Consider the following 27,244-nt stretch of genomic DNA (forward strand, 5'->3'; position numbering starts at 1 on the left):
CCTTTGTTGGTTGCAATGCTGAATTTTCATCTCCAGCTGGCAATGGGGAAGGATGGTGTAGGATTTTTGCCTCAGACCACAAGAGCTTCACGGAAGTGTAGCCATCTTGTGTGCCACCTCTCTGACACCCCCTACACTGAGATATTTGTATCTAAAAACCTCCATAATATGAAGATTAACTAAAGTATAAGAGCTGACGTAATGATTGAGTCAGCTGTAGTGGTTGATAAGTTGAGGGTGGAGGGACCTCTCTAATATCTCTTAGATCCCTTCAATTGCAATGTTTAGTAAATCAGTAAACAGATTTATTATAGTTGTCTAATACTCTCGTTCAAGTACCTGCTGTGTTTTGTCATGACTTGTTAGGAGAACATGCATGTGTGTTTTCCTCTTCTCTCTGTTTTGCGAAGAGTGGAATAAGAGATAGCAATACCTTAATAAATTCAAAAGGTACAATGATGCACAGTGTATACAACTCTGGGGCTAGTTCGAGTATAAAGCTGCAAACTGAAATACAGAGTCAGTAGACAACACAGGTAAGTCAGTACTCCATTAAAGACAAAACTACTTCAAGATAGTCAATGATCAGCACACATCATAGATATCTTGAACACTGCCTCTCACAGAAATATGCACACTGTGTTTAAATCACGAAACTGAACAGTGCTAGCAAAAATAATTAACGTATATGTTTCAAGAAACCGCCACTCATTCAGATAGACTATCTCTGATTGACGTACGGATGACAACACTTTAGTATAACATGAGGCAGTTAGCAGACATCTGTTGTGCAATTTGTAGCAGAACACTCGCTCAGACTATAGCTCAGTACAATTAAAAGTATGCTAGTGCAAAACCATACTGACAGAGTTAGAGTACAAAACAAGTACTGTTTCTCACACTCATTCAGATATTCCTTCTAGGTGAGACTTACAAAAGTGCACACTTGAAGGGAGCCAAAAGCACAATAACTAAGTCTGCATTCAACGCAGGAAGGAGTTTCCATACACTTTGGGGTGGACCAACAAATGTCATCATTCAAAATATTTTAAAGTTTCAGTGCCACAGTGAACATCCAACTCCTGGGGAAGTTCAAATGCAGCTCTGTTACAGAGTCATTTAGGAGATCACCTATGTAAGTCAACAGTCCAGTAGTGACAAAAGGGCAATAACATACTCTGAATCTCACGCTAATACAGGTTTTCATACATTGAGCCTCAGCTGCTCTTAGGAAACTAAGGCCCGTATTTAGGCCCATATTTATACTTTTTGACGCAAAACTGCGCTAACGCAGTTTTGCGTCAAAAAAATTAGCGCCGGCTAACGCCATTCTGAAGCGCCATGCGGGCGCCGTATTTATTGAATGACGTTAGGCGGCGTTAGCCGCCGGCGCCGTCTGGTGTGCGTTAAAAAAAACGACGTACACCAGGCAGCGCCGGCGTAGGGGGATATGGGGCTTGGGCGTCAAGAAATGGGGCAAGTCAGGTTGAGGCAATTTTTTCACCTCAACCCGATTTGTGCCATTTTTTTTCACTCCCAACCCCCATAGAAATGACTCCTGTCTTAGCAAAGACAGGAGTCATGCCCCCTTGCCCAATGGCCATGCCCAGGGGACTTCTGTCCCCTGGGCATGGTCATTGGGCATAGTGGCATGTAGGGGGGCACAAATCAGGCCCCCCTATGCCACAAAAAAAAAAAAAAAAAAACACTTACCTGAACTTACCTTAATGTCCCTGGGATGGGTCCCTCCAGCCTTGGGTGTCCTCCTGGGGTGGGCATGGGTGACAGGGGGTGTCCCTGGGGGCATGGGGGGGCCCCTCTGGGCTCCTTCAGAGCCCACAGGTCCCTTAACGCCTGCCTTTTGCAGGCGCTAAAAAACGGCGCAAAAGCGGCCGTATGTCATTTTTTTTGACCCGCCCACTCCCGGGCGTGAATTTTGCCCGGGAGTATAAATCCGACGCACATGCCTCGGAGTCGATTTTTTAGACGGGAACGCCTACCTTGCATATAATTAACACAAGGTAGGTGTCCACGCTAAAAAATGACGCTAACTCCATGGACTTTGGCGCTAGACGCGTCTAACGCCAAAGTATAAATATGGAGTTAGTTTTGCGTCGAAATAGCATAAAAAAAAAACTACGCAATTCCGGCTCAAACGGAGTATAAATATGCCCCTTATTTTTTTATAGCGCTGCATTTGCATCATTTTTTGATGCAAAAGCTGTGCAAACTTACAATATATAATTGTATTTTGTAAGTTTGCGCAGCTTTTGCGTCAAAAAATGACGCAAATACAGAACTAAAAAAGTATAATACGGGCCTAAGTGGCAGATTTAACAGCCCCTAGCGCCATCGGAGCATCACTTTTCATGACGCTCTGGTGGCACTAACCACTGTTCCACCTTGTAAATATGGACCCTCCAACGCAGATTTCTGCGTCAGAGGGGCGTGCAAAGAGTGTTGCTGTGGACGTTTCACCGCAACACCCATTGCTTTTGACGCTGCCTCAGATTTACGAGCTGCCGTAAACCTGAGGCAAAGCCAAAAAGTAACACCCCCCCAAAGGCATGGCAAAACGAGGAGGAATGCTTTTATTCCTCCTTGCTTTTTGCTTTTTCTGCATTCTGCAGCACACATAGAAGAAGCAAAATGCCATGGATGATTGTTTATGTGCAGGAAGGTGTCCCTTCCTGAACATAAACAATCATTCCGAAATGACGCTGCATTTTGAAGCACACATAGAGGTCCCAAATCGCCATAATAGATTGTTTATTTGCAGGAAGGAACACCTTCCTGCATATAAACAATCTATCCCATCAACACAGACACCCTAGCACTATGGTGCACGGATGCCTGCTTTGGTGCAGACAGCTTAGTTTAGCGCAGGTGGAAACGCAGGACTGCGCCGTTTTCCTCTAAATATGGCACATTGCTGTGTTTCAAAAGTGGCGCAGCGCTGCTATTTTTAGTGCAGCACTGCGCTGCGCCACTTTGGCTTAAATCAGGGCCTAAATACTCAAAGGCACACCATACTACAGTGAAACAGACAGCATCCAACACAAATAAAAGTTGTGTACAACGCTACTCACTCTCAATGACACTCACAGCTACACACCAAAACATATGCTCTCCAGTGGATTTAAAGGGACGTTGATTCAGTGAACAGCAGGAGTAGGCTCACCTTTTTGAACACCATCACTTTCACAGGCACACACTCTACAGTTCACTGAAGGATATGATTACTGTATTGGCACCTAGGGTACACTAATGTTCTCAGTGCCTTGCAGACTTACAACTCTTGGCATACTACCACTCACTCAGAGACATACACAAAGAGCCACTGAGCTTCACTAAGCAAACTCAACACCTCATTTAAATACAACAACAGCACAACTCATTGAGATGTACGAACATGGGCAGGTTTACTAAGTTCTGAGCTGCAGTAAAGCAACAAAAGTTGCTGTGCAGCAGTGTGTCAAAGGGAAAGAAAAACACTGTTCCAGATCCACTAAGATATAGTGCTGTTTTTCTATTTCCAACCCTTGGTTTATTGCAAGCTGCAGTGTACCAATGCACACATCCTTGCACCATAGTACAAGAGTGCGTACATTCTGTCAAACATAGGCTTTGTACTGGCAGGGAATCCTTCTAGTGCACAAAGTATGTTTTGTTACATTTCACACTTTGTAAGTGTGCTGTACAGCGCATCACACATGCTAAGTTGTAAAATTTTGGACACTTTTAAAAGTTGTTCCACTGTTCTGCCTGACTCAAAGTCTGGAGAGTAGAGTAACAGTAAATGAGGCAAAAGGTGAACTATGAGCATGCTTGACATAGCATTGTTGTGTCATATTTTTGTGTTGTTACTTACCAGACTCCACTTCCACAGGTATTTGTGTCAAGCCCTCAGGATGCAGGATGGCCAAGACCTTCTCCTCCCAGGGAAAGAGATGTAATGTGGCACTAGGAGGGCAACCGCCAGTCTTCTTTCCCTGTAACATACACTGTCTTGCTCAGGAATACAACTATTACACATCAACACATTAGTACAAGTGTCTGATCACACCAAAAATGATACGCTATTGTACAGCACATAGGCTGTCTATATGTCTGGACTTTTAGAAATACGAATGTGTGACTCATACTGAGTTAAAATACATATTTCAAAATATATCCCCCCAGACAATGGAAGCAAGGGATTTGTCAGACAATGGGGCATATTTATAAGAAACTGGTGCATCAGTGCTGATGCGCCAGTTTTCCTGCGTTCCCCCGCCCCACCTAACGACACCATAGGTGCACCGTATTAACAATACGGTGCACCATGACGCACGTTAGGCCAATAGTGTCAATATTTTTTATGCTATTGTGGCGCTTTGCTGCACTAGCATAAAAAATTTTGATGCCAGTGCCACAAAGTGCAAGGAGGCCCATTCATTAACATGGGTGTGCCACTTTAACGCCAGCTTTGAGCAGATGTTAAAAATGACACAAAAATGTCACAGTGAAATCTTGTAGATTTTACTGCGTCATTTTTGCGGGCCTCCTAACATCGAAATGCCCCCCTTGCATACATTATGCTTGACGCAGGCATAATGTGGTGCAAGGGGTGGCAAAGTGGTGAAATTCAGACGTTACACCACTGTAAATCTGGTGCGGCAAAAATGGCCTCCTTTGAAGCACATTAGCATAAACAATAATGACGCTAGTGTGGCGCAAGGAGGTACTAGGGCTTTGTAAATCTGGCCCATTGTCCTGTAGAATAGACAAACATTGAAGTGGATGATGTCACCAGCTTCAGTCCTACCACATATCACACCAAAGTAATCCAACATCACATAATCCAAGATACAGACAGATGACAGTACAACAGTCCCTGATCACAGGCCCATCATATTCCAGTTACCATGCATCTAGTGGTATGACACATATCTATGTCAATGTTGTGGCACAGGCACTTTGGCCTGCAGTGATGGAACACATTTATAGCTATATACCGATGATACAAAAAGTGTTTAGCCAATGTGAAGGTAAAATGACTTGGTCACAATCTATGACTACATATGTCATGCCTACGTGATGACACACATGATGCAATTGGCCCACCACCTTACAGAAAACCAGTCCAATGAGCACTTCTGAACCTCCACCTAAACACTGTGCAAGCTGTCTTGGCGCAGGTCTCATACGCCCAAACTCTGTGAACTTTATTACCTGGATCAATCCATGTCCATTTTGTATGTCAGAACAGCATCAGATATCTGCCAATGTCACAACTCTAAAATGCCCACATGAGGATGTCATTGTGAAAGTACCTGAACTAAGACAAAATGAGTATAGGCTTGAAAATATACCTATTAAACAAATCACATAGCAAGCATTTGTAAAGCAAATTACATTGCAAGGAAACTGACATAAACAAAGCAACATCATCAAGGTGGAGATGTGTTTAAAGCTATCTCATCAAGCAGCCTTTGGCTGAAAATTGAAGAGTATTGGCTCCCTAGCTGTTTCTAAAACATTAGACTCCACACATTATCACAATTACAGTTCATTGTACAGTCACAGTCATTACACTACATGAAATACTTACACTTATGAAAAGTCGTTTTTGCTGAGATCTTCCCGCAAGTCAGCTCCTTCCTCTTCATCAATGTCATCCTTTCCTGGCACTTCAGGAGTCTCAGCCAGTGGCACTGCAAGCTCACCCTCCTCTGATATGTATGGGATAGTCCTCAGCAAAGCAATATTGTGGAGCATGCAGCAGGCCATAGTGTCTGGCACAGTTTTCAGGGTGATTAGAGGAGGGCTCCACAAGTCATGTCCAGACACCTAAATCTGGCCTTCAGGAGCCCAAAAGCCCGCTCCACTACCTGCCGTTTTCTTCCATGGGCCTAATTGAAGTGGACTCCCCCTGGTGTAGTTGGATTCCTTAGTGGCAGCAACGAAGTAGGGTTTGGATATGCAGAGTCTCCTGTTAAAGAATGGGACATATGTGCAATGGGTCACTCAATTCATGATTGTAGCACCTGACACACACACAATAAGGACAGATGTGACTTTCCAACCAGCCAGGCCCTCTCTGAGTATAGTTGTGACATCCGCTGAGGTATGGTACTGTTCTGTTTTATGAAGGAATCATGGACTGAACATGGGTAACAGGCACAGACATGTGAACTGTAAAGCTCTGGCCAACCAGGTGATGGAAAGGAAGTTCTTTCTGCTACAAAAAACTTGTTCTTTGGCCTGTGGTGTCACCAAGCCAACGTGTGTGACATCAATGGTCTCCACCACATGTAGGAGGTGAGGCAAATCAACAAAAGTCAGCCTGCACATTGGCTGAATCCTCACGTTGGGAAAACCAGATTTAGCTGTCAAAGTGTTTCAACATTGCTGAGAGGACATCCTTCAACACCAGACTGAACATAGGTTGGAACATACCAGCAGATAGGGCCACTGTATGTTGGAAGGACCCTGTGGCTAGGAAGTGAAATACTGATAAGACTTGAACAACAGGTGGTATGCTGGTTGGATAACTAATAGCTGGCATCAGATCTGGCTCCAACTGATGACAAAAGTCCACTATAGATTGCCTATCCAGGCATAGTACATAATAATGTGCCATTGCTCCATGGTCTGAAGGTCGGGCAGTGGACGGTAGACAAAAGGCTGTTGCATACTCCTTCTCCCTTGAGCATCTATGTGTGATACGGCATGATTTGTAACAGGAGTCAGTGTGTCCACAGCAATACATGATGCATACCAATAATATCATGTTACAAAGCAATTCTGACTGTATAGACATGGCACCCATGACACATCCCAGCTGGCAACTACACAAGGGTCACATGTGACCCCCATACTTTTCAACACATGTCCACAACATGGATTTGGACCAAACTCAAAAATGTGCAACACAATTGCCCCTCGAAATGTGACTGTATATTGCGGTGCCACTGCATTGTGTTCTCTTTGTTATGGTCATTATTTCATCTTGTGTTGTCCAATGTGAGCATGTATGATGTTAGATGTCCCCCTTATATAAATTGTAGATTCATATAATGTGTGGCAGCTTGAGTTTTGTTTGTGCAGACATGGAGTGTGTTCAATTGTGATACCTTTATTTGCAATTGACTGTGCATGTGTCCATTTAGCTGTACCTTGCAGCTACTTCACGTAGATGTTTGTCACATGCAGTTAGAGGTGTACTTGCTTTGTTGACTTGCTCATCCACATTGTGCAGATAGGCATGTCACTTGACTTTAGCATTATTTGTTCCTGAGATACCTGAAGGGCCAGCCTCTGTGAAAATGTTGTTTATGGGGCATGCACAAAGTGTAAAGAGTCTGAGTGCAGCATCATTTCCTGAGTGCTCCTGATGCCCCATCCGTATTGTGCAGGTATTGTTTGGATAGTGAGCTTGGGATATTTGTCTCTCTGACTATTGTGCAACCCATTGTCCTTCCTTGTGTTGCAATGTGGGTGATGTGTGTGTCTGCTGCAGGACAGGTTCATGGGAGTGGTGTTTGTGTTCATGACACATCCATGCATATGTGTGTTGAATGTGATGGCAGTCCATGGCATGTGCGCAATGTGATTATGTCAGTTGTATTTTTAGATGTGATGTTGATGTGGTGTGCTTAAGTGAAACAATGTTGTGTACACTTCACTGTCCCTGTTCCTGAGATGGTCAGATGTGTGTTTTTGTGTAGTGTTTCGGTGACCTCCCCAAAGTGGGCATTTTGTGATGCTGAATGTGTCCTCTTTTGTGAATGATTCCAAAACGGGACACAATAAGACATGCACCTGGTGTCCATAGCATGACCCCCCATATTATGTGGCTGACGGCACAACAAGCTGTTGTTGAGTGTAATGACACAGATAGGTGTGTGTACTTATCGTCGGTTGCGTCCACGGTGGTGTGGATTTTGTGCTCATTTGATGAGCAGCAGCAGGACATGTGTGATGGGCTCCACAGCCCCACTGGATGTGTAAGGATGCCTGCAGCTGAGTGTCGCCCTTTATATTCCTGCCTGCTGAGATATGGTGGTAGGATCGCCTCGGTGACATTGGTGATGTGCAACTTCATAATGTGTCTAGTGGAAACAGGCTGCGCCAGCCTGTTTGTGCTGCCTCATGACTGCAGTGGTTTGTGCTGCCTGGCAGTGCTGGCGGGACCACTGTGGTATTGCTCGATAGGCCCGCATAACTCCTAATGCAGTGGTCTGACCACCAACCCGATGGCCACCACTGCCATGGGGGTCCATGGACCATTAAACTCATAATGAGGCCTCAATCTTCAACTAAAGAAAGACCCAAAAAAAATGAGGCCAACGCATTTTAAAAGCATGGAAAATAAACAATAGACCTGGAAATAAAATAACACTCATCTTTGCAGCAAAGGGTTGGAAACAGTTTTTATCTCCTTTTTTATTGTGATGGGCTGAAGAACGCACCCTCCAACCACAAATAAAACCTAGAAGGAATAGAGATCTCACAGGAAACCCATGGAAAGTACCATAAGGGTGTGGTCAGATACTGGATTAGATCTCATGACATAAAGTGTGAATGGAGTAAGTTGGAAAAGGAGATTTATTAAAAACATTAATTTCAATTTATTTATAAATACAATAAAAGATGAAATATTTTGTGAAATGTGATTTTCTGATGTAGTTTATAATAAAAATACACGATTCGCGAGTACATCTGAATTAAAAAAATAGTGCCCAATGTGAGAATGAGCTTTCTAATTAATAATTAATAAACTCCCCCCAAAAACACGTATTTAATAATAATATATTAAACAGGACATGCAGCTGGCCAATACCCCGTGTTCCTAAACAAGATTGCCACCACTGCTAAACCAGCACAGCGCATGTGCAGTTATTTTCTATAACGCATTATAGACATATTAAACATTATAAGGGAAGGAAGCCATGAATTGGAATGGTGTGCTTTTCCTCCACAAATCTCTCAATTCGTATATGATTCGTGAGTTTTAATTAAAAAAGCAAGGCCATGGAAAGGCAAAAAAAATGGAAGCGTCACTGGAGTGTGACCCTCAAAATTTCGGTGAATTGCAAGTCAGAATTCTTTTTTAAAAAGAGGGACAGCTCAAAAAAACAGTAGGGGTGCACCTAAACTTAAGGTCGCTCTGAAAAGAGCCTGTAGGTAAAAGTGTGATTTAAAGACATTATGAAATGTGATGTCTCAAATACTCATGCATTTCCCACATCTGTTAGGTGTACACAATCATTGCTGTGGAGTACAGGCAAGTCAATACTAAATTGTTGTGGTCGGTAGGAAACCGTTTTGTTAACAAATTTGGATAATCATTTGTGGTACACATCCATTTCTGTCTCTGGGTTACGTTACAGGACACTAACATGGTCATAGGGTGAAGAAACATGATTAGACTTAACATGTTTTTCATGTCAGGTTTCAGATCTAGGCCAGTATAATGACCTAGATTGTTTCCGCCACAATGAATGAGGATAACAATTGGGTGTTAACAATTACACATAGCTTCCAACACTTTAAACAAACCATAACACTTCATACCTCTAATACTCACCCAAGTGATGTCAGCATTTGAAATGCCTAAAGATAAATTAAGTCCTTGCTTCTCTGCATACACCCAAAGCCCCCCCAAAAAACCTCTATCTCCTAATACTCGTATCAGTTTTCAGACTGTTTATCGCCAATACTAGTGCATCTTCCCCACATCCAGTCAGCAATGGGCATGTGAAAGTATGAGTACGTTAAGACTTAAAACATGGCTAACCTCTTAAAATGACCTCTGATTGGTGCAAGACATTTTTCCAAACAGTAGGTTGACAACCTTTATGAGAGAAATTTCACACCTGGGCTGCATGCTGTGAGCAAGGCATCTTGTTGCTTTGGGATTAATCAAAAGGGGCAAGGGGTTAGCAGAAGGGCATCCAATGAGACTGCAAAAACAGCAGTTATTTAACTAGTCTATCCTGCAATGCCTTTTTAACCTGACCATCACCTGCTATTTTAATCCTTAGAGCCAGCATTTAATACAAATTAGGTCCAAACACTGGGAAATCAGCACTCACTCAGATGCAGGGGTGCCCTCAGGAATATGCATACTCCTATGAAAGAAGTGGCACACTTAGGTATCGACTGTGCAGCTCAGGTCTAAGATCACACTTATTCAGTGTGTGTCCAACTCTGGTCCATGCTCACAGACAGCTGTACTCACTCAGACACACACACACAGGGCTATCTTCAGGGACATATCTATTCATGGAATTATACACTTTGGGTAGTGTGTGTCCAACTTTCAATTTGGAGATTGTTCTAGTTGAGACTCAACCTCAATGCTCGAGCTAATGATAAATTATGGATTTTCCCCGTTAGGAATATCACCCACCCACCAGTGGGTCATGCCTTATTTTGTATTTTACAAACTTTAATGGCCTTGTTATTGAGAATGTACTCCCACTTAGTTGGGTGGATCATCAGGTGGTTATTATTTAGGTCTATTCCATGCAGCCAGCAGTAAGTACCAGACAGGCCCAAACTCAATCTATATCCTCCAGGAATTTGAGCAGGATTACTTCAGCAGGTGCTCAATATTTCCAGCAATGACAACCGTTATGGCCATATAGCAGAAGGCTTTCAAAGGTGTATTAATGCAGCTTTAGATATTGTGGCACCATTGAAAGTAAAACTTTGTACTAAAAGTATACCTATGATGCCTTGATTCCTTCAAAGCCTAAACCAGCAATGGCACAGACAGGAGTGGGGATGGTGGGTGAATCTAGCTCCTGCTGAAAAGGAGAAACCTAAAGCTCTCCTACTCTGCTGCAAATGTGCTATAGGAGAAGCTAAATCTTCTATTTATACTGAGAAAATCGGATTAGCGAGTTACTCGTCCAAAGGAACTTTTTCTAGTGGTTAAGGAGCTGTCTAATCATCCTATTCAATGTTCTACAGACACTTCAAAAGTTTTCAGTGATACATTAGCAACTCACTTCAGAAATAAAATTCTTAACATATACTGTTAATTTAACTTTTCATTGGCTAGAGACATTCCAGTTCAGTCTCTTACTACCTCGGTCTGTTCCAGCTGGCTTTCTGCTTTTCCCCCTATTTTGGCTCAGCAAACTAAGGAACTTTTGCAGCAAGAAATAGAACAAAAAAAGAAGTCCCAAAGAGAAAAGCAAAAATCACAAGACAAGTAGTATGTGGTCACGTAGTGGTCTGAACTCAAAACAGTAGTTTACACTTAATCACTGTATTTCAAGTACAAATACAAGTCCAATCCCACAGCTGCCACCAATGTTAGAAATGGGGTGTTCGGTTGGCAGTCAGGTTACCCCCTGTCCAAGCAGGGACCCTCACTCTAGTCAGGGTAAAAGAGAATCACCCTCAGCTAACCCCTGCTTACCCAGTTGCTAGCTTGGTACGAGCAGTAGGCTTAACTTCAGAGTGCTCGGCGTAAAGTGTTTGTACCAACACACTCTGTAACTTAATGAAAACACTACAAAATGACACAACACAGCTTTAGGAAAATAGAAAATATTTATCTAAACAAAACAAGACCAAAACGACAAAAATCCACAATACACAAGTCAAGTTATCACTAAAAATGCAAAAAGAGTCTTGATATAATTTTAAACACACACTAACACTGTTAGCGTGAAAATGTACCTGGGGCGCATCAAAAATAACCCAGCTCAGACGAGTGTTCATCAAAAAGGGCTTGTGATGCATTGATTTTACTCACGAGCGAGACCCTGCATCGTTTCTCCTTTCGTTGGGTCAGCGTGTGTCGTTTATTCTCTCCACAGGAGAGTGATGCGTTGTTTTTACACGCTCAGTGGTGTTTACATCGGAAATCCAGCCACACGATGATCCGAAAACCACGCATCGCAGGTCGCAATCTCAGGAGCCTCCATCAGCGATGCTGTGCATCGTTTCTCCAGCACCGGGCGTTGATCTTCGGGTCGCGTTGCAGGTGAGCATTGATTTTCAGCTGCAAAGCCAGCGACACCGCAGAACGGAGTTGCGTCGATCTTTTCCCCGCACGCGTTCTCTGCATGGATTTCTCACTCTTGGGCTGCCAGATTCTCCTTTCAGGGTCCAAGGAACTGGATGGGCACCACTTGGCAGAGTAGGAGTCTCTCCAGAGACTCTAGGTGCTGGCAGAGAGAAGTCTTTGCTGTCCCTGAGACTTCAAATAACAGGTGGCAAATTCTAAATCAAGCCCTTGGAGATCTTCACAAGAAGGAAGGCAACATAAAGTCCAGTCTTTTTCCTCTAGCACAGGCATAAGCAGCAACTGCAGGTTAGCTCCACAAAGCATAGTCACAGGCAGGGCAGCTCTTCTTCCTCAGCTCTTCAGCTCTTCTCCCGGCAGAGGTTCCTCTTGCTTTCCAGAGGTGTTCTAAAGTCCATGGTTTTGGGAGCCCTTCTTATACCCATTTTCTCCTTTGAAGTAGGCCTACTTCAAAGCAAAGCTTCTCTTGATTGTGAAATCCTGCCTTGCCCAGGCCAGGCCCCAGACACTCATCGGGGGATGGAGACTGCATTGTGTGAGGGCAGGCACAGCCCTTAAAGGTGTGAGTGACAGCTCTTCCCCTCCGTCCTAGCACAGATGGCTCACCAGGAAATGCAGATTACACCCCAGCCCCCTTTGTGTCAATGTTTAGTGTGAGGTGCAACCAGACCAACTGTTAAACTGACCCAGACAGGGAATCCATAAACAGGTAGAGCCACAGAAATGGTAAAAGCAAGAAAATTTCCACTTTCTAAAAGTGGCATTTTCAAACACACAATCCTAAAATCAACTTTACTAAAAGATGTATTTTTACATTGTGAGCTCAGAGACCCCAAACTCCACATGTCCATCCGCTCCCTAAGGGAAGCTACACTTTAATCAGATTTAAAGGTAGCCCTCATGTTAACCTATGAGAGGGACAGGCCTTGCAACAGTGAAAAACTAATTTAGCAATATTTCACTGTCAGGACATATAAAACACATTACTATATGTCCTACCTTAAACATACACTGCACCCTGCCCTTGGGGCTACCTGGGGCCTCCCTTAGGGGTGTCTTACATGTAAGAAAAGGGAAGGTTTAGGCCTGGCAAGTGGGTACACTTGCCAAGTCGAATTTACAGTTAAAACTGCACACACACACTGCAGTGGCAGGTCTGAGACATGATAACAGGGCTACTTATGTGGGTGGCACAACCAGTGCTACAGGCCCACTAGTAGCATGTGATTTACAGGCCCTGGGCACCTCTAGTGCACTGTACTAGGGACTTACTAGTAAATCAAATATGCCAATCATGGATGAACCAATTACATACACATTTTGTGAAGGAGCACCTGCACTTTAGCACTGTTTAGCAGTGGTAAAGTGCCCAGAGTAACAAAAACAGCAAAAACAGAGTCCAGCACACATCAACAACCTGGCAAACAGAGGCAAATGTTATGAGATACCACGCCAAGGATGAAAAGTCTAACGATAAGCATTAAATCAGGGTCCCCTGTTGATCACTGTCAATCCAAAAATTAGCAATTGTCACTCAACTGAATTGAATCTGCAGAGAGTTCTCAATTACGTGCTGGAAACTGGAATTTTTCCTAGATTATGGAAGGAAGCCATAATTATACCCTTACACAAGAAACCCAACGCTGACCCTGACAATTTGAAAAATGTCTCCCCATCTCTTTGTTGCTTTCACCAGCCAAAATATTCGAGAATTATTTGAACCTGGAATTAGTTGAACTGGTTGACATTCATGACATCCTGAACCCATCAGAAAACGGGTTTCAGTGTAGACATAGTACAGAGATGGCGCTCATTGTGTCAGCAGACAAAATCCGGTGCCAGGTAGACCAGGGTGTAGCAGCTATCCTTGTGGTGCTTGACTTATCTGCAGCATTTGATACCATCTAGTACTTTCTCATGGTCTAACGATTGCCGCATGCTGGTGTGAGAGGTATTTCTTTTAAAATTGCTCACTCCTTTCTTATACATAGGGTGCAAATTGTCAGCTGTGGAGGAGTCACGGCTAAGGCCTTTAGGGCCATATTTACAAGAAAGTGGTGCATCACTAGTGATGCACCACTTTTCTTGCAGCCCCATTACGTCCCCTAATGCCACAATGATAGCACCGTATTTACAATAGGGCGCACCACGGCGCATGCTAGGGGCAATAGTGTCATTTTTTCATGCTGTTGTAACCCTATACTGGATTAGGGTAAAAAAATTACGTTAATCCAGTATAGTGTTCAGAGGCCCATTGAAATAAAGTGGAAGCCTCATTTTAACGTCTGCTTTAAGCAGGCATTAAAAATGATGCTAGAAATGGTGCAATGGAACCTTATAAATTCCATTGCACTAGTTTTAGTGACCCTCTAATGAGGAAACGCCCCCTTTGCATACATCATGCATATATTATGCATGATATGGCACAAAGGGTTTACAAGGTGACGCCACCGTGTAAATATGGCATTATGGTAGTGGCCCGTTAGCTTCACATTTGCGGCAGTGGTGCTAAGGGGCCCAAGGGCCTTGTAATTCTGGCCCTTAGTCTTCCGTGTGGGGTACCGAAGGGCTTGTCCCTAAGTCCGGTCCCTTTTAATCTGTAAATTTTTCTTCTGGTCCTGTTAGTGTGGTCCTTCGGCTTCCAAGGTTTATCCTACGCAAATGACACACAAATTATTGTGTCAATTTCTGACAATCTGCCTTTTGTGGCTGACATATTTAAACAGTGTATCTCCAGCATCAGCATTTGGATGATAGATAATTTCTTAAAGGTTAATGCGGACAAAACAGAGGTGCTGGCCTTTGGTCTTAATGTTCCATCTGTTCCATTGCTTGGTGGCCGGAGGCTTGTAGCCGGCTACCAACCCCAGTGAAGTCTGCTAAAAACTTTGGAATAATTTTTGATAAATTTTGACTTTCAGGTTAATTGTACCATCAGTACTTGTTTTTACATCATTAGGGCTCTAAGAAAAACTTTTCCTTTAATTCCTCTTGAAATGCATCAAACAGTAGTCATCGCTCTAATTACATTGCGATTACACTGTAGCAATGCACTGTACATGAACATCAACAGTTCTTCTCTTAAAGTTCAAGTGGTTCAGAATGCAGCTGTACACCTCATTCTGAACTTGTCTTTTTGGCATTGCACCACAAAGGACCCAGGCATCTTAATTCTCTCTTCTAATGGTACCTGCCACGTAAACCTCTTAGATCATCTCTTTGCAGTAAGGTGATTATTCCTAGCTACTGTAAAGCCAGATAGGGATGTCGCTCACTCTCGTCGCTGCAGCAAAGCTTAGGAATAGTTTGGCTGCTCACATTTCAGAGTTGGAGTCTTTCTATCCGTTTAAGAAACATCTTAAAATGTGGTTCTTCTCTTTGTAAACTTTACCGTTACTGCTTCTCCGTTTCTGTTGGGATTGTTCCCTTTTTGGCTTAGCCCTTTGATACCTTTGGGTTTAGTGAGAGCACTTTAAACATTTGTTTTTATTGATTCATTCATTCATCTGAAGCACACACTCCTGCAGTGGATTTCCAACTCTGGTCGAAGCTCATAGACAGCGGTACTCACACTGACACACACTCAAGGGTACCCTCAGGTACACAGACTTAACCACTGACGAAACCACACCCAAACATATAGGGCCATATTTATACTTTTTGACGCAAAACTGCGCTATCGCAGTTTTGCGCCAAAAAGATTAGCGCCGGCTAACGCCATTCTGAAGCGCCATGCGGGCGCCGTATTTATTGAATGGCGTTAGCCGGCGCTAGCAGACCGGCGCTGCCTGGTGTGCGTGGAAAAAAAACACGTACACCAGGCAGCGCCGGCGTTGGGGAAAATGGCGTCAGGGCGTCTTAAAATGGGGCAAGTCAGGTTGAGGCAAAAAAATCGCCTCCACCCGATTTGCGCCATTTGTAACGACGCCCAGACGCCATTTACATGACTCCTGTCTTAGTAAAGACAGGAGTCATGCCCCCTTGCCCAATGGCCATGCCCAGGGGACTTATGTCCCCTGGGCATGGTCATTGGGCATTGTGGCATGTAGGGGGGCACAAATCAGGCCCCCCTATGCCAAAAAAATAAATAAAAAATAAAAAAATTATACTTACCTGAACTTACCTGAATGTCCCTGGGATGGGTCCCTCCATCCTTGGGTGTCCTCCTGGGGTGGGCAAGGGTGGCAGGGGGGGTCCCTGGGGGCATGGGAGGGCAGCTGTGGGCTCATTTTGAGCCCACAGGTCCCTTAACGCCTGCCCTGACCCAGGCGTTAAAAGAGGCGCAAATGTGGGTTTTTTTGCCCCGCCCACTCCCGGGCGTGATTTTTGCCCGGGAGTATAAATACAACGCATTTGCGTCACAGTCATTTTTTTAGACGGGAACGCCTACCTTGCATCTCATTAACGCAAGGAAGGCGTTCCCGCAAAAAAATGACGCTCATTCCTCATGCTTTGGCGCTAGACGCGTCTAACGCCAAAGTATAAATATGGCGTTAGTTTTGCGCCGAATTTGCGTCGAAAAAAACGACGCAAATTTGGCGCAAACGGAGTATAAATATGCCCCTTAGCGTTTCAAACTCAGATGCAAGCACTTATTCAAGCAGTAGGTGTCCAACTCTGATCCAAACTCACGGACACTGGTCCTCACTCAGACATACAGTCAGTGGCAGCTTCAGGAATATCCACCCACACATGGAGCAAATTGTATACTTCTACAGTGGGTGTTCTATTCTGGTAAAAGCACATGTTAAGGTGGGCGTTGTTTTCCTCAAGTGAAAGATTAGGGACATTGGTATACACCCAGACCTACTCCCAGGTGATAAGCCACAGGGAAATATCTATATATGTGTATATATATATATATATATATATATATATATATATATATTTTTTTTTTTTTTTATTTTTTTTTAAAGGGTAAAGTGACGTTATAGTTAGGAATGTGTAAGAAATTAGGTTGATGGTTTAGGGGTCAGGGTGATAGATAAAGGTCATCAAAAAACAACAACAGGGAGGGGCATACGTGGGAGATTCGGAGGAAAGACTCCTGGTCCCGTGTGTAAAGCTCCAGACAATCAATTAATCAAATAAAGTACACACGGTTCCAAAAATGCAAGAAGGTTTCTTTCAAACTTAGTGGTTCTGCATTCAATGGAGACCAAAGTATTCGAAGCAAGAGCCCTCACTCACCCTCCGGTGACATGCTTCATCATAGGGCTGTGCTCCTCGTCAGGCCGGCGCTGCAATGCCTGACGGGCCCCACACGGGGGCTCTTTGCCGGAGATCTTTTTGAGAATAATGCACAACCGGTCAAAAGATAATGAAGGATTGGTATAAGGATGGTTAAAAATGACTAGAGGTAACAAGTTATAAACTTATTCTAATGCTGATACCTCTGACATGATTAAAAACAATAAATAGGGATATAGTAAAATAATGTCTACACTCCCCATATGAAAGCAATTTTTAGTATAGTTACTAGATTTCGTAATAGAGAGTAGTAAAAGAAAAAGTAAACACAGGATCCCCTGTGTTACTCTATATCGTAGGTCAACATGTTTCTCGCTATTTTTTTAGTCAATAAATGATCTTATGCGATTCCGGGGACTAACAGCAAGCGTAGGTGGTCCAGTATTATCGGCTCCACAAGAAACCATAGTGGATTTTCCAATCCTGATGTTTCCCCCGATGAGGCCCTACCTTTAATATTTGGAGGGTTTTTGATCTCCCTATTACGGGATTCCTAATTGTTTAAAGGATTAGGTACGTACTAAGGTCCTGACGAATCGCATAAGATCATTTATTGACTTCTGCTTTCCTTGACAGGATTTCTGCTTTCCTTGATGTCAGCCAAGCGCCCAGGACCTGAGGAGCCACCTCTTGGGGATCAGGAACTCACTCCAGCAGGGACCAGTAAAGCTCACACAGGCCCTGTTGCAGTTTTAGGCAGGTGCAGTTGCCACAGGACAGTTAGCTGTGCAGTTGCAAGGAGGCCTCTAGAGCATGTTGCATGCCATGTTTTTGGCCGAGGAGGACCAGAGCACACATTTAGGTGTGTACCAATGAATTATTTTCTTGAAGTACTCAGGACCCACAGTATGAAAGTCTTTGTAGGCTAGACAGAGGGCTTTGAAAGTGAAACACTTACCGACTGGAAGCCAATATAGGTAATAGATGCCTTGGGAGACTGACTTAAATTTGGGAATCTTCATGAAAGGGCAATCTGCTGCGTTCTGAAGAATGTGGAGTTTGTGCAGCAAGGTTATCGATGCCCATTTAAAGAACATTGCAGTATTCAATCCTAGAGATAACTAGAGTGATGATGACTGTCTTTTGAAGCTCAAGTGGGATAAAGGGATCTTTCTTAACTTTCTTAAGAGTAAAAAGCATGAAGATGTGACCTGATTAATTTAGTCAGAAAAGGCTAACTTTCCATCAAAAATAACACCCATGACCCTTGGCTTTTTTTACAGGAAAGGGAAGTGGATCTAGATCTTGGAGGTCTAGAAACAAGTATCATTTCCCGAACAGGAGAATCTCGATCTTATCAGAGTTTAATTTAAGGTAGTTAATTTTCATCCAGCCAACACTTTGCACTATGTATTTGTTGAATCGTTTAGCTACCTCATCAATGTGGCACAAGATTGAAGCTAAAGTCTGTGTAGTCACCATAGGAAATTATGGAAAAATCGCAGGAACAGATTAGGTTTGGCAAGAGTGTGACATATATATTAAATAGTTTGGGTCTTAGTGACGACCTGAGAGACCCCACACAGAAGTGAAAAAGGTTCATAAGTAAAATTCCCCAGAGGCACCTGTTGTTCTCTGTTGGCAAGAAATGAACTTAAAAGGGATAAGGCCAAGTCTCTGATACCAACATTGACAAACCGATCAATGAGCAATGAATGGTTGATGGTACTAAATGCGACCAATAAGTCCAGAACGATCAGTGCTGCCTTACCACAATTACCAACTGTGTTCCTTATTTCTTCTGTTGCTGCAACCAAGGCTGACTCAGCACAATAGTTAGATCTAAAACCATACTGATAACTGTCAAACAGATGATTTGCTTCAAGAAAAGCCATGAGCTCAATATTCATGGTTTTCTTGAGAATCTTGGCTTGCAATGGAAGACAGGATATAGGACGGCAGATCTTCACATCTTTGGAGGTCAAGAGAGGGTTTTAGCAGGGGTAATACTGAGTCTTTTTTCCAGGCTGAAGAGAAATGTCCGGAGGTCATTATCCGCCTCAGAAGTTTGGTGGGGTGTTCTGCCCCAGTTCTCACAATGCAATTTAGAACATTCAGGGGAAATGGGTCAGTGGGGGCTCCTGATTTAGTGGATTCAATAAGCTTAACAACCTTTTCTACAATGAGGGGAGTAAAGACATTAAGAACATTAGTTTTATTACATAGACTTTCTTTGTTCTTTGCACCAGCTAACTTTGCTACTGGTCTCTAGTGCCGCAGTTCGCTCACGGTCATTGCTCCTTGCTGCACTGTTCTGCTCGCTGCCTCTCTGCCACAGCTGCTAATTTCTGCCTCTCTTTTCTGCCACTTCTGCCTATTTCTGGCTTTTCTGCAGTTTCTGTCACTTCTGCATACTTTTGTCTTTTGTCTTTTGTCTTTTCTCTTTTCTGCCACTTCTGCTTAAATTGTCTTCCCTTTTTTCTACCACCCCTGCTTAATCTTGTCTTATTCTATTGTTTCTGACACTCCTGCATCATTTTGTCTCTTTTCAGCTACTTCTGCTTAATTTGTCTTTCATGCCACGCCTGCTTAATTTTTACTTTTTCTGCCATTTTTGCCACTACTTCTTATCTTTGTCTTTTCTCTCGTTTTGGCCACTTCTGCTTATCTTTGCCTTTCTCTGACACCTCTGCTTAGTTTTTTTCTTTCCCTCTTTCTGCCACTGCTGCTTAGTTTCTGCCCACTTCACCTCACTGCTCCCCGTCCCGCCTGCTTCCCTCTCACTGTTTCCCTCCTATAACCTCCCACCACCCAGTACCCCTCCCCTCCAGGACCTAATTAATGGAGGCCACAATGCCGGCACACAGGGGAAGCGTGCAGTGGGTACACCAAAGTCAAGCCCATCTGCACCTGTCCGCACCTAGACCATTCCCAGCACAAGGAAACCTGCCTCTCCTCCCATCCTTCACTTCACAGTCAAAGATCTCCTGGTCCGGGGTCTCAGACAGCGTAAAGGATGCTGCTCCTCCACCCCCTGAGCAACCAAAGGTCCCTTCAGATGCTGTCACTTTCACTCCTCCTGCAACACAGGACAGCCAGGTCACACAGGCCCCCTCGTCACATCCACCTGGAAGACCACAATCAACCGGGAACCCCATGCCACACCCACCCACAGGACTGCAAACAACATGTGTTGGAAAATGGGTTATTGATAGGGCAGGTAGGTACCTACACCTAGCAACAAGCCACAAACCTCCACAAAAGTACAGTTAGGTCTCAGTAAATTAATCCCAGCTCTACCCTTGGTAGCTTGGCATCGAGCGTCAAGGCTTAACTTAGGAGACAAAGTGTAAAGCATTCAAATATCACAAAACAGTAATTAAATAAAACACAGGAAACAGTTTAAAAATCCAAAACCAGTTTATAAAAATAGCTTATATTTTTATCTTTAAAATGACACAAAAACGATTAAAATCGGTTCAGGGGAACCGGAGATATGAATTTTTAAAGTATTATTATTTTCTAGCGCATAGAAACAAAAAGCGCCAATCGGGTCATCTGGTTGCACCAGGACCGGGACAAAGTCAAACTTTCAGGCAGACCGCGATGGAGCCCTGCTCGGCTACAGGTCGCGGGAGGCCTCGGTTAAAAAGTTACCTTCTGACTTAGTCTTTATTTTGAAGTTTTTCTTCACCGGGACGAACCTGCCAGTTGGATCCGACCTCCTGGAGCCCTTGTCCGGATACGCGAAGTCGGTTTCCTCGGTGGTGATTTCTACCTTCGGACTTAGTCGTTTTTTCGAGATGAAAATCCTTCGACCGGGGTAAACCTGGATCTTGATCCGACGTCCGTGGAGCCCTTCTCGGATACGATGGCTGGAAGGTCCCGGTCAACTTTTTACGTTCGGACTTAGTCTCTTTTTCGGATGTTTTTCTTGACCGGGACGAACCACGAAGTCAGGCCGGGTCGCGGTTGAGGCAAGCCGGCTAGAATTTCCGCGTCGAGTCGGTCACTTTATGGAGCTTTTTTCTAAAATTTCTCCAATCTTTTCCAAACTTCTGGGGCTTCACCCAGATGTTCTTTTAAGGTTCTTTTGGGGTCCACAGCTCACCCCAAGGGTCCAGAAGTTCTGTGATGGTCCTTGGGAAGTGCGGACTTCAACTCCCAGAGTGCACCTGGCGCAAACTCCTTTTTGGCCACTGGGCAGTGGTCAGCTGGTCACTTTTTCAGGAGTTGGTGCAGGGGACTCTGGTTAGCAATTTTTCACCTGTAGCAAACAGGGAGTCCCTCCTTGAACCAGTGGAAGCCAGGCAAAGTCCTTCTTGTGGTGAAGCCCAAGTGTGCAGCTGGTGCAGTCTTTCTGAGTGCAGGGTCCAGGTGCAGGCCAGGGGTCCAGCAGGGCAGTCCTTCTTCTCCTTGTAGTTCTTTCTTCTTGAAATTTGGTGGGGATCTGAGGCGTGGGTGCAGGTCTGCCAGTTTTATCCTTGCTCCTGGGTGAAAAGCAGGGGGGCCCTGGTCCTCCAATCAGGGACAGGGTCGTCCCCCTGTGATGACCACTTCCTGGGAAATGTGGCAAAAATCCATCCCAGAAGGCAATAGTCTCTAAAAATCCAAAATGGATGAATCTGATTTTTGGAGGAGAGATCTGGCTGAGCCCACCCACTGGTGTGGCTAAAAATCATAAACACACCCCTCTCCTGCCCTCTCCTAATCTAATCAAGGGGGCACCTAGCTGTCTGGGGTTGCAGGATGTGGGGGTGTTGCTGGGTGCTCCAGATGTCCTTCTCTGCCTTTGAAGACCAGTTTGGCAGCCCTCCCCCTTCCTGCCTCACCATCTGCTGAGGGGAGATTCTCTCCCCCAAGCACATTCCTTTGTGTGAAGTCAGGCCACTTCACACCTCATTAAAGTAGCCTGGCAGAAGCTGCTGCAGGCTGGCCAATCAGAGCACAGCAGCAAAAACAATGCAGAGCTGAAATTGGCAACTTTTTAGGTAAAGTCTAAACTTTTTACCTGCACTAGTTATATTAAATCCAACAACTGGAAGTTGTGGGATTTATTATAACAATCAATTTGATACCAAATTCTTGGTATGTAACACTTAAGGAGACTTTAAAATTTTAAATAAAGTCTGCCCATTCTAGCCTATGAAGGCCATTTACTTCAATGAGGGAAAAACGAATTTGGCTGTTTTTACCTCACCAGGGCTTATAAATCTATTTTTATAAAGTCCCTGCTTATAGTTACATGGCACCCAGCCCTAGGGGCACATAGGGCACACCTTAGGGGTGACTTATATGTAAAAATAAGGTAGTTTAAGACTTTGGAAGTACCTTTAATTCCAAAGTCGAATTTGCATATAACTTTAATTTAAAAGCAGCCAGCAAGGCAGGCTTGCTTTTAAAATGACACTGGGCACCTCAGCAATGCACCTAGGTGTGCACCACCTATGCTGTGGTCCCTAAACCTACATGCCCTACCATATACTAGGGACTTATAGGTAGGTTTACTTAGCCAATTATAATTAGCCTAATTTGCATATCCATTTTACACAGAGCACAGGCCCTGGGACTGGTTAGCAGTACCCAGGGCACCATCAGAGTCAGGAAAACACCAGCATAAAGTGGAAAATGGGGGCAAAAAGTTATGGGGCCCTTGCAATCAGCCCCAGTTTCTCACACAACCCCCCCCCAGCCCACACGCCCAGGAGACTCAGCCCAACCCTGGGAGAGTCTTCCTGGCTTGTTAGGCGAGGAAGACAGTGAAGAAAACTGGCTGTCCCTTTGCAGGGCCTACTCTGCCTTATATCCTCCTGTCAGGGTCACTCCCTCTGGGTAGTGAAGCCATCCCAACAGTAAAAGGACCCAAGTCAAACTGAAACTTCCCTCTAGGGGGGTCTTCCTCCTCTCTCTCTGCCAACTTGGGTAGTGAGGTGCCCACCTCCCCTTCTCCAAACTTTGCTAGGGCAACACCTAGCTTACCCAAAGAGGTCACCCAACACTTGAGCAACCCCACCATGACCAACAGGGTCAGGGGGCCTACTTTGCTATTGGCCCTGGGGTCTGCCTCCCAGGCCAAGTACAGTGCTGCCAGGAAGGCTAGCACCCAGCAGAGGCTACTGACAGCTGTCAGTACCCAGAACCACACCCTAAGCTCTCCACTGACAGGTGGCTGAGCTGCTTTAGGGGCATCTTTGGGGTCCTGGCACCCCTCTTGCTGTCTTGAGTGGGGGGCTACCACCTCCTGTGGCAGACACCCTCCTTCCACTCTCCCTTCTGTCAGTGCAGGGGCAACACCCTGCATCTGGACAGCTGCCTGACTACTCAGGACTTCCTTGGGGTCAGGTGAGGCCTCACCAGTGCCAACTCTGGGCTCCCCCCTTACTGGGGCAGAAGGCCCTTGGCTCCCTGGAACTCTCTTTAAGAGTGGCCTACCCTTCCTTTTCTTCTTTCCTTTTCTTGGGGACTTCTGTCTCCTAACTGTAGGGACTGACTCCCCAGGACTGTGGGTTGGGGGGGCGCCCTGGGCGACCACCCCATCTGTGACCAGACTCACCTCTGGGAGGTCATTGCCCAGGATACAATCTAGGGGAAGGTCAGCACTGACTACCACCCTAATCCAGTCAAGGATACCCTCCCTCTCTAGGGGCACTATGGCTACAGGTTTGGAGGTGACCTCCCCTGTGGCTATCCTGACTTTCTTTGTCTTTCCTGGGACATACATGTCTGGGGTCACTAACCGGTCACTCACTACAGTGTGACTGGCACAGGTGTCTCTCAGGCCAGTGGTAGGGATCCCATTCACTTGAATGTGGTGGAAGTGCCTACTCCCACCCTCAGGGATCACCAGCTTACCATCTGGTCCTGTCTCCCAGCACAATGCTAGGAGGACTTCATCATCTGAGGAATCCTCCTCTATGGCTACACTGGACAGCCCAGTGCTAACCACCTTCTTTGGACAGGCTGCATCTCCTCTGAAGTGACCTGTCTGCTGACAGTCAAAGCAAGCCCTACTGTCCAAGAGCTTTTTTAACCCTGGGTCTCCCTGTCTCTGCATGTCAGAGTGGGAGTGGGATTTACTCTCCTCCTTCTTAGGGTTCTGGGGTACAGAGGGAGTCTCTGTGGTGGGCTTACCACCTCCCTCCTTAGGTTTTTGGGGACCTGTCCCCCCCTTCTTGGAGTCTCCCCCCTGGGACTTGACAACCACCCTGGTTCTCAACCACTCATCAGCTGCCTCCCCTAGCTCTCTAGGGTTGGTCTGCTTAGAGTCCACTAGATGCTGGCGTAACCTTTCTTGGATACAATTGGTCAAGATGTGCTCTCTCATGATCAGATTGTATAACCCCTCATAAGTATTTACTTTGTTGCCAATAATCCAGCCCTCTAGTGCCTTTAGTGAGGTGTCCACAAAGTCAACCCAAGACTGGGTACTGACCTTCTGGGTGTCCCTGAACTTCATTCTATATTGCTCTGGGGTCAGACCAAACTTCTTGACTAAGCACCTCTTCATACTAGGGTATGAATCTGCCTCCTCCCCCCTTAAGGTCAGAAGCCTATCCCTCCCTGAGTTGGGGACCAACTCCCACAAAAGGGAACCCCAGTATTGAGGCTTAACCCTTCTCATTTGGAGTGCCCTCTCAAAGGCCCCTAGCCACTTATCTATGTCATCCCCCTCTACATAAGCAGGAACCACCCCCTTGGGTAATCTGGGGCAAACTCCCCCACCCATGGACACCTCAGCTTCTTTATCGCTGCTTCCATCTCTTTTCTCTTTGTATGCCCACTTTTTCTTTTCTAGGGCCAGCTTCTCTGCTTCCAAAGCTATGTAGGCTAGCTGGGCTTCCAGCTCTCTTTCCCTGATGGATGGGTTCTCTCCTCCTGAAAGGACCCTCTTCCTACCACTAGCTTTGGGTCTGCCCCTAGTGACTGTATCCAGTGAGGACTGTTCCTCCTCTTCCTCACTTGGGGTCTGATGCCTTTCCTCCCCTGAGTGGTTAGAGTTAGCATCATCCTCTTTTGGTTCCTCCTCTGGAGCTTCCTCTGTCTCTACCTCTTGGGCCTCAGCCCATGCTGTCAGGGACTTAATCAGGATTTCCTTCCTGAGATTAGTGGTTGCAGGCAACCCCCTCTCAATACACAACCCCCTAAGCTGGACTACTGTCAGTGTGGGTAGGCTAGCCAGATCAAGCTCCATGGTTCCCTAGTTTTGTGTCAACAAAAACTTTTTGCAAAAATTAGAAACAAGAATTTAGAAAAATTACAAAAATTCAATAATTGAAATTAATCCAAATTAATTTAAAAAAAAAATTAAAATTAAAAATTAAAAACAATTTTTGCACTAGGACAATTTAAAGGATTTTTAATTTGTTTTATCTAAAACTGTAACGTGATATTGAACACAAGTACAGGATCCCGTCGCTGCTTCCAATTATGTTGGAAAATGGGTTATTGATAGGGCAGGTAGGTACCTACACCTAGCAACAAGCCACAAACCTCCACAAAAGTACAGTTAGGTCTCAGTAAATTAATCCCAGCTCTACCCTTGGTAGCTTGGCATCGAGCGTCAAGGCTTAACTTAGGAGACAAAGTGTAAAGCATTCAAATATCACAAAACAGTAATTAAATAAAACACAGGAAACAGTTTAAAAATCCAAAACCAATTTATAAAAATAGCTTATATTTTTATCTTTAAAATGACACAAAAACGATTAAAATCGGTTCAGGGGAACCGGAGATATGAATTTTTAAAGTATTATTATTTTCTAGCGCATAGAAACAAAAAGCGCCAATCGGGTCATCTGGTTGCACCAGGACCGGGACAAAGTCAAACTTTCAGGCCGACCGCGATGGAGCCCTGCTCGGCTACAGCTCGCGGGAGGCCTCGGTTAAAAAGTTACCTTCTGACTTAGTCTTTATTTTGAAGTTTTTCTTCACCGGGACGAACCTGCCAGTTGGATCCGACCTCCTGGAGCCCTTGTCCGGATACGCGAAGTCGGTTTCCTCGGTGGTGATTTCTACCTTCGGACTTAGTCGTTTTTTCGAGATGAAAATCCTTCGACCGGGGTAAACCTGGATCTTGATCCGACGTCCGTGGAGCCCTTCTCGGATACGATGGCTGGAAGGTCCCGGTCAACTTTTTACGTTCGGACTTAGTCTCTTTTTCGGATGTTTTTCTTGACCGGGACGAACCACGAAGTCAGGCCGGGTCGCGGTTGAGGCAAGCCGGCTAGAATTTCCGCGTCGAGTCGGTCACTTTATGGAGCTTTTTTCTAAAATTTCTCCAATCTTTTCCAAACTTCTGGGGCTTCACCCAGATGTTCTTTTAAGGTTCTTTTGGGGTCCACAGCTCACCCCAAGGGTCCAGAAGTTCTGTGATGGTCCTTGGGAAGTGCGGACTTCAACTCCCAGAGTGCACCTGGCGCAAACTCCTTTTTGGCCACTGGGCAGTGGTCAGCTGGTCACTTTTTCAGGAGTTGGTGCAGGGGACTCTGGTTAGCAATTTTTCACCTGTAGCAAACAGGGAGTCCCTCCTTGAACCAGTGGAAGCCAGGCAAAGTCCTTCTTGTGGTGAAGCCCAAGTGTGCAGCTGGTGCAGTCTTTCTGAGTGCAGGGTCCAGGTGCAGGCCAGGGGTCCAGCAGGGCAGTCCTTCTTCTCCTTGTAGTTCTTTCTTCTTGAAATTTGGTGGGGATCTGAGGCGTGGGTGCAGGTCTGCCAGTTTTATCCTTGCTCCTGGGTGAAAAGCAGGGGGGCCCTGGTCCTCCAATCAGGGACAGGGTCGTCCCCCTGTGATGACCACTTCCTGGGAAGTGTGGCAAAAATCCATCCCAGAAGGCAATAGTCTCTAAAAATCCAAAATGGATGAATCTGATTTTTGGAGGAGAGATCTGGCTGAGCCCACCCACTGGTGTGGCTAAAAATCATAAACACACCCCTCTCCTGCCCTCTCCTAATCTAATCAAGGGGGCACCTAGCTGTCTGGGGTTGCAGGATGTGGGGGTGTTGCTGGGTGCTCCAGATGTCCTTCT

The sequence above is a fragment of the Pleurodeles waltl genome, chromosome 1_1 (genome assembly GCF_031143425.1).
Source record: "Pleurodeles waltl isolate 20211129_DDA chromosome 1_1, aPleWal1.hap1.20221129, whole genome shotgun sequence".
NCBI classification, from domain to species: domain Eukaryota; kingdom Metazoa; phylum Chordata; class Amphibia; order Caudata; family Salamandridae; genus Pleurodeles; species Pleurodeles waltl.